The sequence below is a fragment of the Indicator indicator genome, chromosome 13, assembly GCF_027791375.1.
Source record: "Indicator indicator isolate 239-I01 chromosome 13, UM_Iind_1.1, whole genome shotgun sequence".
NCBI classification, from domain to species: domain Eukaryota; kingdom Metazoa; phylum Chordata; class Aves; order Piciformes; family Indicatoridae; genus Indicator; species Indicator indicator.
In genome coordinates this window covers 21,146,133-21,160,163 of record NC_072022.1, presented here as the reverse complement: position 1 = coordinate 21,160,163, position 14,031 = coordinate 21,146,133, and positions in this window count along the sequence as shown.

The window sequence follows — 14,031 nt, the reverse complement described above, 5'->3', positions numbered from 1 at the left end:
TTTTGAAGGGGACACAGCCTGGGTGTAGGAAAATTGCTGGTAGACAGTCCATGCATATATTATGTGGGCAAAGAGACAGCTTGGTCTGTTGCCTCATGAGATTTGAAATGAGTCTGGTGACTGGCTATTTTTGAGATATATTCCTATTCTCAAGAGCTTTCCTTACTAATATTGTCAGAAGGAAACTTGAAAATGTGACCTTTCCATCACATGAAGTTTTAATGGTCAGGAGACTCATGAGTTTCAAACCATGTGACACAAGCTGGTATCACATGAAGTGAGATACAAGTGAATAGGAAAATCTCATATGCTACATGAAATATTTTCAAGGTGTTCTACTTCAGTGGAAAAATACAGTGACACTTTAAATCCATTGAAATAGAAGGCAGCAAATATTTTAGCTTTTATATATATAAATGTATATGTGGAAGCTATTATTAACATGCACCTTACTGTAATGATTCATGCAGACGTTAAGCAGGATTATGAGGCAAATAAAGGCATAACCATACCCTTAAATCATGCTATACTGATCAAACAGTTCTGTGCAATACCCTAGCTCTTTACTTACAACAAGATAAAACATGATTAGTGCACATTAACAGTGTGGTAAAATGGAAATAATCTCAAAGTACACATTACCCAAGCAAAGAGTACTGAAATAGAGCCAAGTAATAAATTTACACTCGTCAAAGTTATTAAAAAAATATTAAGAATTTCATCAAATAACTAATGTATGCCTGTATTTGCTGATTCAACAAACCTCCAAACGCTGCTTAATTTTAAACATGCAAGTTAATAGGTTTTGACCTGGGGCCTGCAGATGCATGAAAGTTCATGGTCTGCTCCTAAGAGGACCAACAAAAGTAAGGAAAAAAACTGTCAGTCTTTATATTCAGTATTCTGCTGGTAAACTTAAAAAAACAGAATATCAAAACAGGATAAAGGCTGTTAAGTAATCCTTCTCCTTGTCCATGCAAAATCTTAGGCATGCAAGATTACGGAAATAAAGCACTGTATGCAAACTGTACAGTCATTGTGATTGCCATTATTGCCCATACTAATTTTACTGTTACAATAGTTATTATGATCATTTAAATGCTGGCTATACATATCTCTTTATTGTATACATTATACAGAGCAAAAGCAGAAAACACCATGGAATACAGATTCAACGATGAGTTGGAGATGATGGAAAATACACCATGGACGTTCCAAGAGATATCATGACAGAGGTTAGTGCAAATTTATATCTCTCTTTTAAACCTTAGAAATGTCACAGGGTGGCAGAATTGTATGAAACACAAGAATGGTGATTTAGCTGATTGGATATTAACCAGTAGTTGGAAGACCAGAGTTAGAACTGGATTTGCATAAAATTTCCCGCCTAAATTCATCCCTGTTCTGCTAACATAATTGTCCTGTGGCCTCCAGAGAGTGACACAGACCTAGAAAATCTGAAGGTATTCAAGCTCCTAACTTCCTATTGAAAGCAATTGGGTTATAAGAACCTAAATACTTTGGAGATAAAGCCTTTAATCTGTGTGTTAACTTCAACTCCCTTTGTGTTAAATGGAGATATAATAGTTCCTCTCTGCGAATGTGATAATTTGGAGGGTGAGGTTTTGAGACATAATGCTAGAGAGGATACAGAAACACCTAAAGTGGATATTTTTCACCAGGTAGAGTCTTCAAGAAGCTTAAAGCTTTTGCTGTTGCAGTATTTGTATTTCTTAACAACAGCTTTGATTCTTAGTCTCCATGGAGCGCTTACAGAAGCAGAATATCTTTGGTGTCCATTGTTACCATAGGTTTTGCTTATTTTGTAGTGTCATGGAAAGCCCTAGTACCTTAGCTTGAATCTGTTTGGTGTTCAAGATAGTGGGTAAAAATAAAAATAAAAGGATTCATAATGATCCAAAATATAAACCAGATGAACAGTTATTTTCAACAGGAGTTTATTATCTTCTTTCTTTTTTTTTTCCCCCTTGAAGAGCTCTGTTTCTTGGAACACTTTTCCCAACTGCATAGCCAGAAAAGTAAAGGTTCACATCTGTTTTTATTGTCCACATATTTTTGGCACAGAGATTTAAATATTTTTTTTTTTCCCCAAAAGGGGGGGGGGGGGGGGAGGCAACTGTGAATAACAGATTCTGATCTCTATTAGGTACTTTTATGAAACCAACGGTAAGTCACTGTCACAGCTGGGCACGTCAGATTTCCATCTTGAGTGTGGTTGTACACCACTTGAATATATATGAACCTTACATATAGAGGTGAAATATTAATGCAGAACTGAGTCTGTAGTCATGATTACTAATTTTGCCAGAAACAAAGAACAACTGGTCCAGAGAATTTCTGAATAACTGCCAAATATAGCCATAGAAAAAGTGCAAGATGATGGAACTGAAGTGCTTGGCAGCTTTTAAGGGAGTTGAGAATTTTTGTCTTTGCAGTGCTGGTAGTATCTACCTCAATGAAGTCTGTAAGGATCATCTTTAGCGTTCTCTATCTAACTTAAAGTGACCTCTTGGAGTATCTGCTGTGGAGATGTATGGGGTCTTGGCTTCCTAAACAACTGATGGAGGGATTTTACCGTAGTGTCTGGCAGATGACCTGGCTGAATCTCAATGATCTTTAAATACCCATTGAGACATTGGTGTTGAGAGTGCACTTGCCCTTTGTTGACTGGTCAGTTATCCTAATGCAGCAAGTATAAATCCTCTCCCCTGACTGCATGGTGCACAATGGTCCAGCAGACAGCACACCTGACTTTAGGTGCCAGTGCTCACACAATGAATACACTCCTGTCTGTGTGGTTATTTTCCCCAGCAACTAGTAGGAAAGGCTTCTGTTTCCATGCTGCATGCAGAACATGGGTAGAATGACTCTTGTATTTAAATTCACATTTGATGTTTTTGAAACAGTAGGAATTGCACCCCAATCTGTGTCTTGTGTTGTGAGGAAGTCACTAGTCTTTACCATATTCATCCTGGAAAGACAGGAGGTGATCATTTTGTGGACAGTAACACAATGTTGGTACTTCCAGGGTGACACTGGTGATTATCCACAAAGTCTGCCTTGGTCCCCTGCCCAAAACCATGCCATGGGGCAATTGTGAAACTTAGTCATCTTGACTGATTTCTATTTTGTATAATGTTACTGGGGTTTCATCATACTGCCTGAAGCAAACTCCTGTCAAACTAAACTAAATTACACATGATCACATAGATGCAGATTACATACTGTCTACATACTCATTATAGAGGTGTTAATATTGAGGTTGGTCTAGAAAAGCTCAGGTCTGGATTATTCAGCTTGACTGTATCTTCAATTCATTTAGAAGGATATCTATGAATCCTTACTGAGTCAATGAAGTGTCTGCATCCAGAAATGTGGATGATATGCTTCTATAATCAATTAGATTTTCAGCAAACCAAACATTTTGCAAGGGTAGAAGAGAGAACTGAGGAAAGAATTAAAATTGTCTCAGGGACATAGAGACAGAGACACTCTGTTCTGTAAAAGTAGCAAGGGACTGTGCTCTGGTAATGTTCTAAAAATCTCATGGCAGCACCTGAATTGAGAACCTCCTTTTATTTTAAGACATGGAAGTTCAGTCCAATCACTCTTAGGACTAGTCCGTGACGACATGGCAAAGTAACGTCTACCCTCACATATAATCCACTGCTCCTGTGGGCACATTCTGTGATACGATGAAGACTAAGAAATGCTCAGCAGCCTCTATCCTATTAAAGCCCCTTGGAAGGAAGGATACTCAACATGTTAGTACCATGGACTCTGAAGTGCATTTAAAATGTGTACTTAACAGGCTTAGTAGAGGCATTTTTAAATTCTCAGAAGTCAGTCAAATAAAACTAGTTTCCTCTACAGCAAAACTAAGTTCTGCTTCCTCAGCTAAGAATATTTCCATGCTAAGATGGAACAGATCTGTTCTATGTTGGCTACAGAGTTTTCGTAAGAATTAAGGTGAAAATCTGGTTTTATAGTTTGGAAGGTGTACTTTTGTCATTCACTCAAGAGGGTCTAAAATTTTTGTTTGAATTTTCACAACAATAATATTAGGATTGCTTTTGAATGGGAATTCAGTTTAGCAATTATCAACCCATAGAAAATTAATGTTTTAAAAAAATATCAGAACTTAAGGTTTTATAATGTAAGATGCTTTATACTCTGAGAAGAAATCCTCATATTCTAATAAAATAAAGTAACTGGAGGCAGAGTGAAATTAATAGTCAGCAGCAATAACAATACCCCTTGTAATTAAATATTTCACATTTCAAGGGTGGCTATTCACAAAACATTTAAATAGCTCATCAGTTTGGCCAGTTGCCCTCAGTTGTAGGAAAAGAATGCATTCAGTGAGTGGACATCCTCATTGTATATCTACTTCAGGGAGACAGTTTATCTCCAAGCTTTTGCAATTAGACTGTCCCACGTCTATAAAGTGCAAAGAAATCAGTCATATCCAGTACACACTTTGGTTAAAGTCACTCGGAGGCTCAGGTCAAAGGGCAAGACAGTCAACAGAAGAGGTCAACTGAATGGGGAGACCAGGGTTATGGGAGAAGCTTCCTAAATGATTAGCAGGCAAATTGCTCTGAGGAGTGTCAATCATGTTTTGCTTCCTTTGATATAAATACATGTTTATTTTTAGCCTCTTTAGGCCTTGCTAGTGCTAGGCAGCAGGGACAATGTACAGCAGTGCACAGCTCCCAGCTGCCTTGGGATCAGGTGGAAATTGTGAGAACTCAGCACTTCTCATAATTAGTCTCTAGACTGGGACAGGATGATGACCATCCTGAAAAATGAGCCAGAAAATAAGATGGCACCTGACTTCCCAGGAAGATGCTTCTGGAAGTGACTTGGTATTTAATAAAGTGTGTCTGATATGCTCAGCTGCCCACACAGACACACATAAGTAGGCTTCTTCTAGATTTGACTTTACCCTTACCCAAAATAAACTAACTTAATTGATGGTTTCTAGAAGTGTCAAATGAGGTCTTCACTGCAGAGTCATAAAATACTCTTTAATGCATGTGTCATATGAAACCCATGCAATTTTCTATATTGATACAATGTCTCTACTTTTGTGATAAATGCAAAACAAATTTCTTATGCTTTTATTGTTTTATTTTATAAATCTAAAGAAAAAATGGCTCACAGCAGTCTTTACAAACAAGCTGCATCTGTTTAATATTAAAGTGCAAAAAATAATAATAAAGCCATTTCTTTAGTATATCCAAATAACCTGAGGAAAAATAGCATCCATCTGGCCCTTGGTATAACTGTTTTTTACATCAGCTGAATGTTTCTGGGATTGCAAGATTCAACACTTATCTTTAAGTAGAATAAGGTTCTGAAGACGTAGCATCCAGAAACATGTGAGTAATCTGTCTGCTTAGAAGTACAATATTGTGTTACCAGATCTGTTGAGCAAATGCACAATAAAGTTAATCCTCTGGTTCTGGAAAAGCAGTAAGCATTGCAACAGCAGATGTGCTGAAACAGAAGTGTTTACGTTTCCTAGAGCCTGTGAAGCAGCAGCTCCACCAGCTCACGAGTATTTGAATTTCCTGCGAACCTAAGGGCTATCTTGGGGAAGGAAAAGAGCTCAGGAGTCATCTCTGGACCCTGTTGGCAGGCTGGCAAACCTCTTCTGGTAAAGTGGTTGGCATGTGCCTGCATTTTCTCCTTGAACTTGTTCTCTGTGAACATAATCATTCCGACAGCTTTGAGATGGAGCTGTCTTCTAGACCTTCTCTTACAGTGAGCTTCCCAGAAAAGACTGTGAGATTCTGAACTCAGAAAGCTAGGGTTGTGTAGAGCACAAATGAGAAGCATAACCTTTTGAAGAGGGGAAATACAAATTAGCTAGGAAAGAACAGAAATAAAAATGAGTCATATACAGCTCTGTTCTTGCCTACAGAATTCTTGCAGGCATATCCTCATTTTCATGCCCAGTTACAGCTGACTTGACTTTGAGCTGCAGTTAATCCTGGCCAGGCCCCAGAAAGTGTTCCTATCACCTCTAAAGTCCTGCTGACTGCTGTCTGCCCTTTCCCACCATCTCTATGGGAGCTGTTACCTCTCAGCTCTCTGATACATCTATTTCTCGCAAATAAAGGCACAATTTCCCCCCTAGCAAGGGGCAGGTTTTGGCTGGTCACTTTTCAGGGTCTAATTGTGTTTATTGGGCTATAGCAAAGATGGTGGTGCAAGACCATGCAGTAGAACTTAAAAGTGTTTGTGCTGGGGATTTCAAAACATGATATTACAGTCCCTCCCTTGGAAGCTTCTAATTGTAAACTGAAAGGCAATCAAAACACAAATGGAAATGGACTCCCAAAAGGGTGAAGAAGTTTTCCCTCATCAGCAAAGCAGTCACACAAGAAGGACAAAAGGCCTGGGAAGAGACCATAGCTCCACTGGTTTTCTTTCTATTTTACTACAAGCTGAGTAGTACATAGATTGTTTGCTCTGTGGATGACCTGAACTCACCTCTGTGGTCTTCTCACTAAAAATATCCTAATTCTTTATCCAATTCAATGATACTTCTCCTCTTCTAGAGGAAAAAATAACATTATGAGCTGTGTCAGCAAACAGAGGGAGTTCCAGAGGGCCAGTTTCACTAACAGCATGGAAATAGTAAGTGGAACAGAAGACAGTGTTTCTGACATAACAGTGTTATTTTTTCTTTTGTTACAGGTGAGCATCATCATAGGCCTTTGTCAAGACTCAGAAGACCACTGAACTAAGTCCTGTATAAATACAGATTAAGAGGCTGGTCATTTCCTTGGACTGTTTGCAAAGCATGTATGCTACAAGCCAGGAGTAAGTACAAAGAAACAGTTGAATCCCATTGACCATCATAATAAACAATAATCATAGAACTACAACTTAGCAATTGTGGTCTAGGATTTTTTTTTGTAGTTATTGCAGCAGAAGTGTTTACATCAGCATTTTGAAGGAGGATAATGGGATTACATGATGTTGCCAGAGCATTGCTCCCAGGAGATGATAGCTTGAACAGGACATAATGGAACAGAAAGTCAGGTAAATAGGTGCATGGGTGGACGGTGGACTGCATGAGGGTGGTCATATCTAAGGGCTGAACAAGATGCAGCGAGTGAGTTTGAGTATCTTTGAAACTAAAGAGAATATCATGTCAGCTGGTAAAAAAGGGAAATGCCATTGGGGGACACCTGAGAAGGGTGATGTGGTCAGGCAATTGACTAAGAGATGTTTCTTGCAGCAGCATTCTGATTGGATGGATGGCAATAGATTAAAACTGCACTCAACCAAAAAAAAAAAAAAAGGGTAAAAAAAGAAAGACATTTCAGAATACAAGATGATCAGGATCTTCAGCTTTGTGGAATGGGAGTTTAAACAGAGCTGAAGCACATGAAGCTAATGTCAGGCCTGGGTTAGAAACAGGAAGAAGATTGTGCCAGGGTGGTTCATCCTAGTTCAGAAAAACTAGTTATCAGTACCATAAGCAATTCACAAAACAGGCTTTGGTGCTCTTATTTACCATACTCTCTAGCACACTAGGCAATAGCTAGTTGTCCATTGTAAAGACTGAAGACATATGGAGGAAAGTTTGGAGTAGAATGATGACTATGATGCGTCTGTGTAGGGGTAAAAGACATAAGAGATGAATCATAATGTGGGACCACTAGAGGAGCAAAAGGCAGGTTGAGAAAATCTTTCATTGACAATCAGAGAAGTTGAGGAGGATAAGCCATTGAGTTGATCATCCTCAGGCAGTAGATATCTGGCAAATCAGAAAGGAAAATTATTAGGAGTTGGTTCTAAAATTTGACCAACAAGAACCTATGCAAGATTTTGCAAGATCAACCTTGATTGAAAGTATGAAAGTCAGATTCCAAAAGGCTTAGAATAAAAATAAAACAGAAGACTAATATAAAATCCAGGCAGTGATTTGGATTTATGTTCACTACTTGCATAGGAGTGGAAGGGATCTCCTGGATTAGCAAGTATGTTCCTCTGCTGTTGTAAGCAACTGTATCTCATAGTCTATATACTTATTAAGCTTCACATGAAAATTCTATTATTTTCCTCTAGTTTTAGTAGAAAAGTGTTTCAGAACTTCAGCCTTCTGATAATCAGAAACTTTAATTTATGGCTTGGTTCTATTCATTGCTCATTAGTAATCGTTCGTCCTTGTGTCATCATTGTCCATTTGCTTAAGTATCGTTTCTCTCGCTTTAGTGCCTAACCTGAATGTATTTATAGAGAGCAATTATATCCGCTCTCAGCATGAATGAGCTTAGAGATGAAAGGGAGAAGGAAGCAAACATGTTGCTTCAGCCTGGACCAGCTGGAATCTCTTTGTTCAGACTCATGTAAAATGTTTTGCAGCAGCTGAATCTGGAAGCAGCATTTGCGCAGCTCTTAGAAATGTGATACAGATCTAGCCACCTCCCAGCCAGATGAGATGGAAATGGACATATCAAGCCATCGTTGTTATCTGATTATCCATGTATACTGTGGAATTGAGAACAGTAAAATTACTGTTCAGCTTAGATGGAGAATGACAATATGCATTTGTTTGTGATAAACACCCATGGAAAGCCGTTATAAACATTTCTCAGCATTATCACTTCTATTTTCTAGTGTTGGGAGTTAGGTACCTGTCTGTATTAGGCTGCCACTAGCTGTGTGGCTTATTTTGCAGAGAGGGTTCTGCATTATGTGGTCTGCATGCTGTAGAATTTGGAGTCAGTAATTTCTTCTGTTCTTTCCTAGAGCTGTTGTACGGCTGTCTTCCAAAGCTCTTCACACGCAAGATAATCGAAGAAGAGTGGGGCTTGCCCATCACGATGTACAGACTCTGTGTACACATTTCTAATTGCAGACCAGATTAAATAATTCAGTTGTAACACTCTCCACATGTATTCAGGTAAGTAAGAGCATGTATTCCGGTAAGTGGTTTGAAAGACAGACCCTTAAGGGAAAGATAATTGCAATAAACTTCTTGGTGGTATCTCATCACCAGAAGCAGCAAGCACATCTGAGAAACTGTACAAAAGTGTTTGATACTTGAAATATGTGTTTGTGCCTCATTCCTTTGGATACAAATCTTAGTTGCTTGAGAGCGGTTTGTTGTGAGTCAGGGTTTTAAAACACATTTTAATTTTTATACAGAAAGAGATTTTTAGATCTGAAAACGCTTATTCCTTTCATGTGTGTGTTTATGCTTGCCATGATTCATGCTGCAAAATATGGGCTTTTTCCAGTCAAATCTTCTTGGCGTTCCCTGGACTGCAAAAGCAATGGAAAATTAAGAGCCTTTAATTCTGAAGAACATGTAACTAAAAACTGAAAAACAGAGTAAGATGCTGGTCATTGTACTTGTAATAGATTGTGGAATAATATGTCTCATCAGCCCTTTTATTCTGGAAAGTGGCATTTTAATTTGACTTAAAACAAAATCCAGTGCCGTCTCCTTGTAACTGGCATTTGTGCATCCTTAGGTAAGGGCAAAGTTTGTGCAAATTTGAGTTCTTCTCACAGTTCAGTACAAACCGTGCTATTTTTCCTGAGGAAGGTAGAAATACAAGGATACTGCAGGCCAGGGTTGTTGTGCATTGGCAGAGCTACATAAGGAAGCTTGTACAATACCTGATATAAGTGCAAGCTTCTTACAGGATTTTCAGAGAGGAAGGAAAACAGCATGGATGTCTACAGTGTTTCTCAAAGGATCTCTGCATTAGGATTCTGGAGACAGGTTTGAGTTCACCTGGTCCTTTGCCCTGCACTTGCCTGAACATGTCAGGGAAGACCCATGGCACTCAAGAAAGGAACTACCCATTGCAGTAGCTAATAAAAAATCAATTTTGGCAGCCTAGTCAGGAAAAAAGAATGAAAAAGTGCAGGTGGCAGGAGAATTTTTTTTAAGGCTTGCAGGAAGGGCGGTGGTTTTCTCCTGTAATTCAAAGAAACAGCAGCAAAACAAAAAGAGAACTAAAACAACAAGGACAGTGTGTGGAAAAGGCCTGTTGAATCCTTGTCTTTGCACAACAACTCAACAAAACACATCAACAAAAGAGTGAGTGCAGCAAGTTGTGCAATAGTACTGCAGTTTGCTGGCAGCGCCCTCATCTGTCCTCAAAATACTTTTCACTGGTTCAGGTTAAATAAAAAAGTCAAAAAGTAACAATTAGCAAACTGAAATCAGAAAAATGTTGCCCATATGATTATGCCCACAGGATGATAATACCTGCTCTGTGCCAGCTCCATGCACACAAACCCACAGAAGAATGCAACCTCTTTTGCATGAAGATATCCAGGGTGGCTGAGGTGACCAGGCACAGGATGTCCTCACATGTTTTTGAAGCATGTTAGTAAAGCTGATTGCAACTGCCAGGGGGGAAAAAGATCTGGACCATAAGGAACCATTTGTCTCAGTCATAGCTGACTTGCAAGACCACCAGATGGACCAAGCAGCTAAATAAGTATCTTTGTAGACAACTTTGGAATCTTGAAATGAAAAATGTAAATGTTTGTTTTCAAGCTAGCCAAGGTGTTTTGGGAAGGACCAAAGCAGGCACAAAATTGCAAATTTGTGGTATCACAACTAAGTATCTTTTTAGCAAGAAAGGTGTGTGTGTTTGTTTATTAAAAATCCCCACAAAACAACAAACAACAGAAGTATACATTGAAAAACTCTTACTGAAACTGTAGGAACCAGTATCAACTTTACTTCTCACTAAGACCTCTCTTTCCAGTGAGCAAAACCCTTCTGCTATGGGAAGCTCACCATGCTGGTTCTTCTGTTCTAAAACCAGGAAATATCCAAGAAATCCAACAAAAGACACAACCTCTCAAGAGTTACAAATCCAGAAAGGAAGAAAATAAAACCTCCACAAAGTGCCTAGGTACTTCTCTAATGTCACTGCAGAATATCCCCAGCTCTATAGTGATGATTGGCAGTATCAAACTCTAACAGATGTGAAGCTATAGTCTGGATGTTGTTTTCTAGGTGCTGACATATAGATGTCACAGTCCAGGTCAGGGGCTACTGTGCTAGACTCTGTATAAAGCTATCATGAAATGAAGATTGGTGCCATATTGCAGTAATACCACATTGTTGTGAGGTTTCTTGTGTTTTAATTGGAAAAAACCCTGCAGTTATCCGATGCTCTAGGAGTGTGTACAAAGCACATTTAAAAATACAATAGCCATTCAAATGGGAACATTATTAATTAAGAGCCTCCACGTACTGTACAAATGAAACGTTCTTCTCTCTACCTACTCAAGTCATTCATTCAGAAAAATTCTGGGAAAATAGTTAGGCTTTGCAATGTGCCCCACGGGTCAATGTATTCAGGCTCCAGCAGACCAAGTGGGAGGAGTGAGTTCCAGAAGAGCAAAATCTTCATTGCAGACTCCCTCTCAAAGGCAGTGCATTTGAAAATGTGCACAGCATGCTTACAGTAAAATGGCTCTAGCTCCTTGCCCAGCTCAAATTTTAAATGAGTCCATTAATATATGTATATCCAACCGAGGAAAAGATGCTGACTTATGCTATTCTCTGAAGTACGGCAGTGGGAAAAACTTTGAAACCCTGTAGGACTTTCAGACCCACAGTTTGTAAGCCTTTTTTTTCCCTGTATATATCCTTATAGTATAAATTTGGTGCTACAGCAACTCCCTTCCTTTATGCTCAGCAACCCCATGTCCCCTTTATTTAGTAGCAGTGGCATCCTTGAGAGGCAAACCATTTCTGGGCAGCTCACTGATATCCACATCCATGAGAGGTGCCTCACAGCTACTCAGTTTTCCTACAGTCCCATATCAAAAGTTCCCTTTTAGTATAGGGATGGGTCAAAGCCTGGCTGTAAAACCCAGAGCCAAACTTCCCTCATGCTTTAAATTTGGTACTATATTTTAGATCCATCTCCTAAATAAGTCAAACCAGCTTTCAGTGTTTAGATCAGAACAATCCCTACCTTATTTGCTTGCTGGCTGCAAAACAGTAGGAAGATTGTCAATACCCTGCTCAGGCCCTAATTAAAAATCCAAACTCAAATTTAATATTTCAAACATGATATAAAATATATTAAGATAGTCAGTCTATTGCTGTTGCTCATTACTCTGTTGAAACCTAATATTAGTAACAGCATGTACAGAGGACCTGGAGCATGAATTAATAATGAGGTGCTTGTGCTGGAAAACGTGCAAGAGCCTGGTTCCCCGAGTTGGCAGACATCCGTCCGGCAGCGAGTAGTTTGCTCTTCTTTACACACTGATCAAATCATCTTCTCAGCAAAATCATTGGGAAGGAAAGTATTTCTGATTATTTTACTTCCTCTGATGATCATTTTCCAAAACCAACAAAGACAACAGGCCATGAGAAATGAAGGAGGACATAGTGGGGGAACAAAAGCCTTTAAACCGATGTCACTGTTCTACTAATCACATGGTAGTAGTGCTGGTTGCTGAGTATGATCTTCAGATGGGTGAGAGCCCCTCATACCCTCAGCCTTCCCTCACCTTGTAGATGAATTCTCTTCTTGAGACCCTTGAGATGATGTTTTAGTCAACTCTCTTCCCTTTTCTCATTGGCCTAGCAGAAAACAAATCTGAGTGAGAATACACAGAAAGAGCATGTGGCTTGTTAATGCTCCTGGTGTGGAGCTAAAGTATTGGAGGTGTTTGCAGGTTTTCTAGAGATATGAACGAGGACTTAGCAAACAAGTGAGCCCTCCAGGTGAGACCAGAATCGGGAAAGATGTGCAAGCTAGAAAATACCTGTATCATTTGTTGTATGCAATACATATACTTTTATATATCATGTGTATGTGTCTACAGTACATGCATACAAAAATATATTACAGCCATGTAAGCTGTGCTTTTCCTACGTGTAATAGTATCATGACAAGATCAATGATGTAGTAGAGAGGTTAAGTGTATTTATTTATATATACACACATACACCCCTCTCACAAATGCTTTACAGAAACTGGCTCTCACCTGTCCTCAGGGTGCCTCCTCCATGCTTTTCTCCTGAGCATGAGCCCAGCTACCTTTGCTTTCTTCTGTGCATGGAAAAACGTCTTCAAGATTTGCAGAAAACAAACAGTAGTTGTTGAAGATGTTTATGCCCTGAAAGATTAGCTGTGCCCTATTCTTAAACACTCATTTCCTTTAAGATGAACATACTGTTAGCTACACTGCAGCATTCAGTTCTGTATCTACTGCCTTGTTCTCACCCTCTAAATTAAAAGGTGTGAAGGAGAAGGAAATTTTCCAGAGTTAAATAAGAGAAATTATTATATAATTTTGTGTAATTTTTGATGCAGGAAACTATTTTCTCAGTGCACCTGTTGGGGGGGAGAAACAAGTCTGCTTCAACCATCAATCTGTGGGACCTCAGAGCTCAGCCTGAAAGCAAAGGTGAAACCAAATACGAAAATTGCAGTGCAGCAGAAGAGGAGTCAGCTATCTGAGGGCCTCTGCTGAAATCCCATCTTTCGGGTAGGGTTTCTTTGCATTTTCGTGTTTTGGTCACCTGACAGTAGCTCTCTGGCCTAATTGGTTTCCTGGTTAACAGACTAAGTAATGATGTAACCAGAGTGTGTGGGAACCAGACCTGTGTGACAGGCACAAATTTTCCCAGCCATACTAATTTTGCCTGCTTACCTGGTTCTGCTGCTGGTTATCTGGAAACTTGAACTACCTAAAGGATATAATGAGCTGAGCAAAGGTTGAGACACAGCTTAATCATTTAACATAAAATTATCCCCTGCCACGAAATAAATTCACTTGTGAAGTTTTGTAACTAAACAGGGTTATATTTTCATAGACATGGCAGTGTCTACAGATTGTATTTACTTTTTCTGTGGTTGGCTAAAGTGAGAATCAGCTGTTTGTAGCCTAAAGGGGCAGGACTCTTCAATTACAAGCCTGTCTCTGTTACCACTTTCTGCTCTTGACTGTCTGCAGGTCCCCAAATCTTTCACACAGTGTTGATCCCTTGTG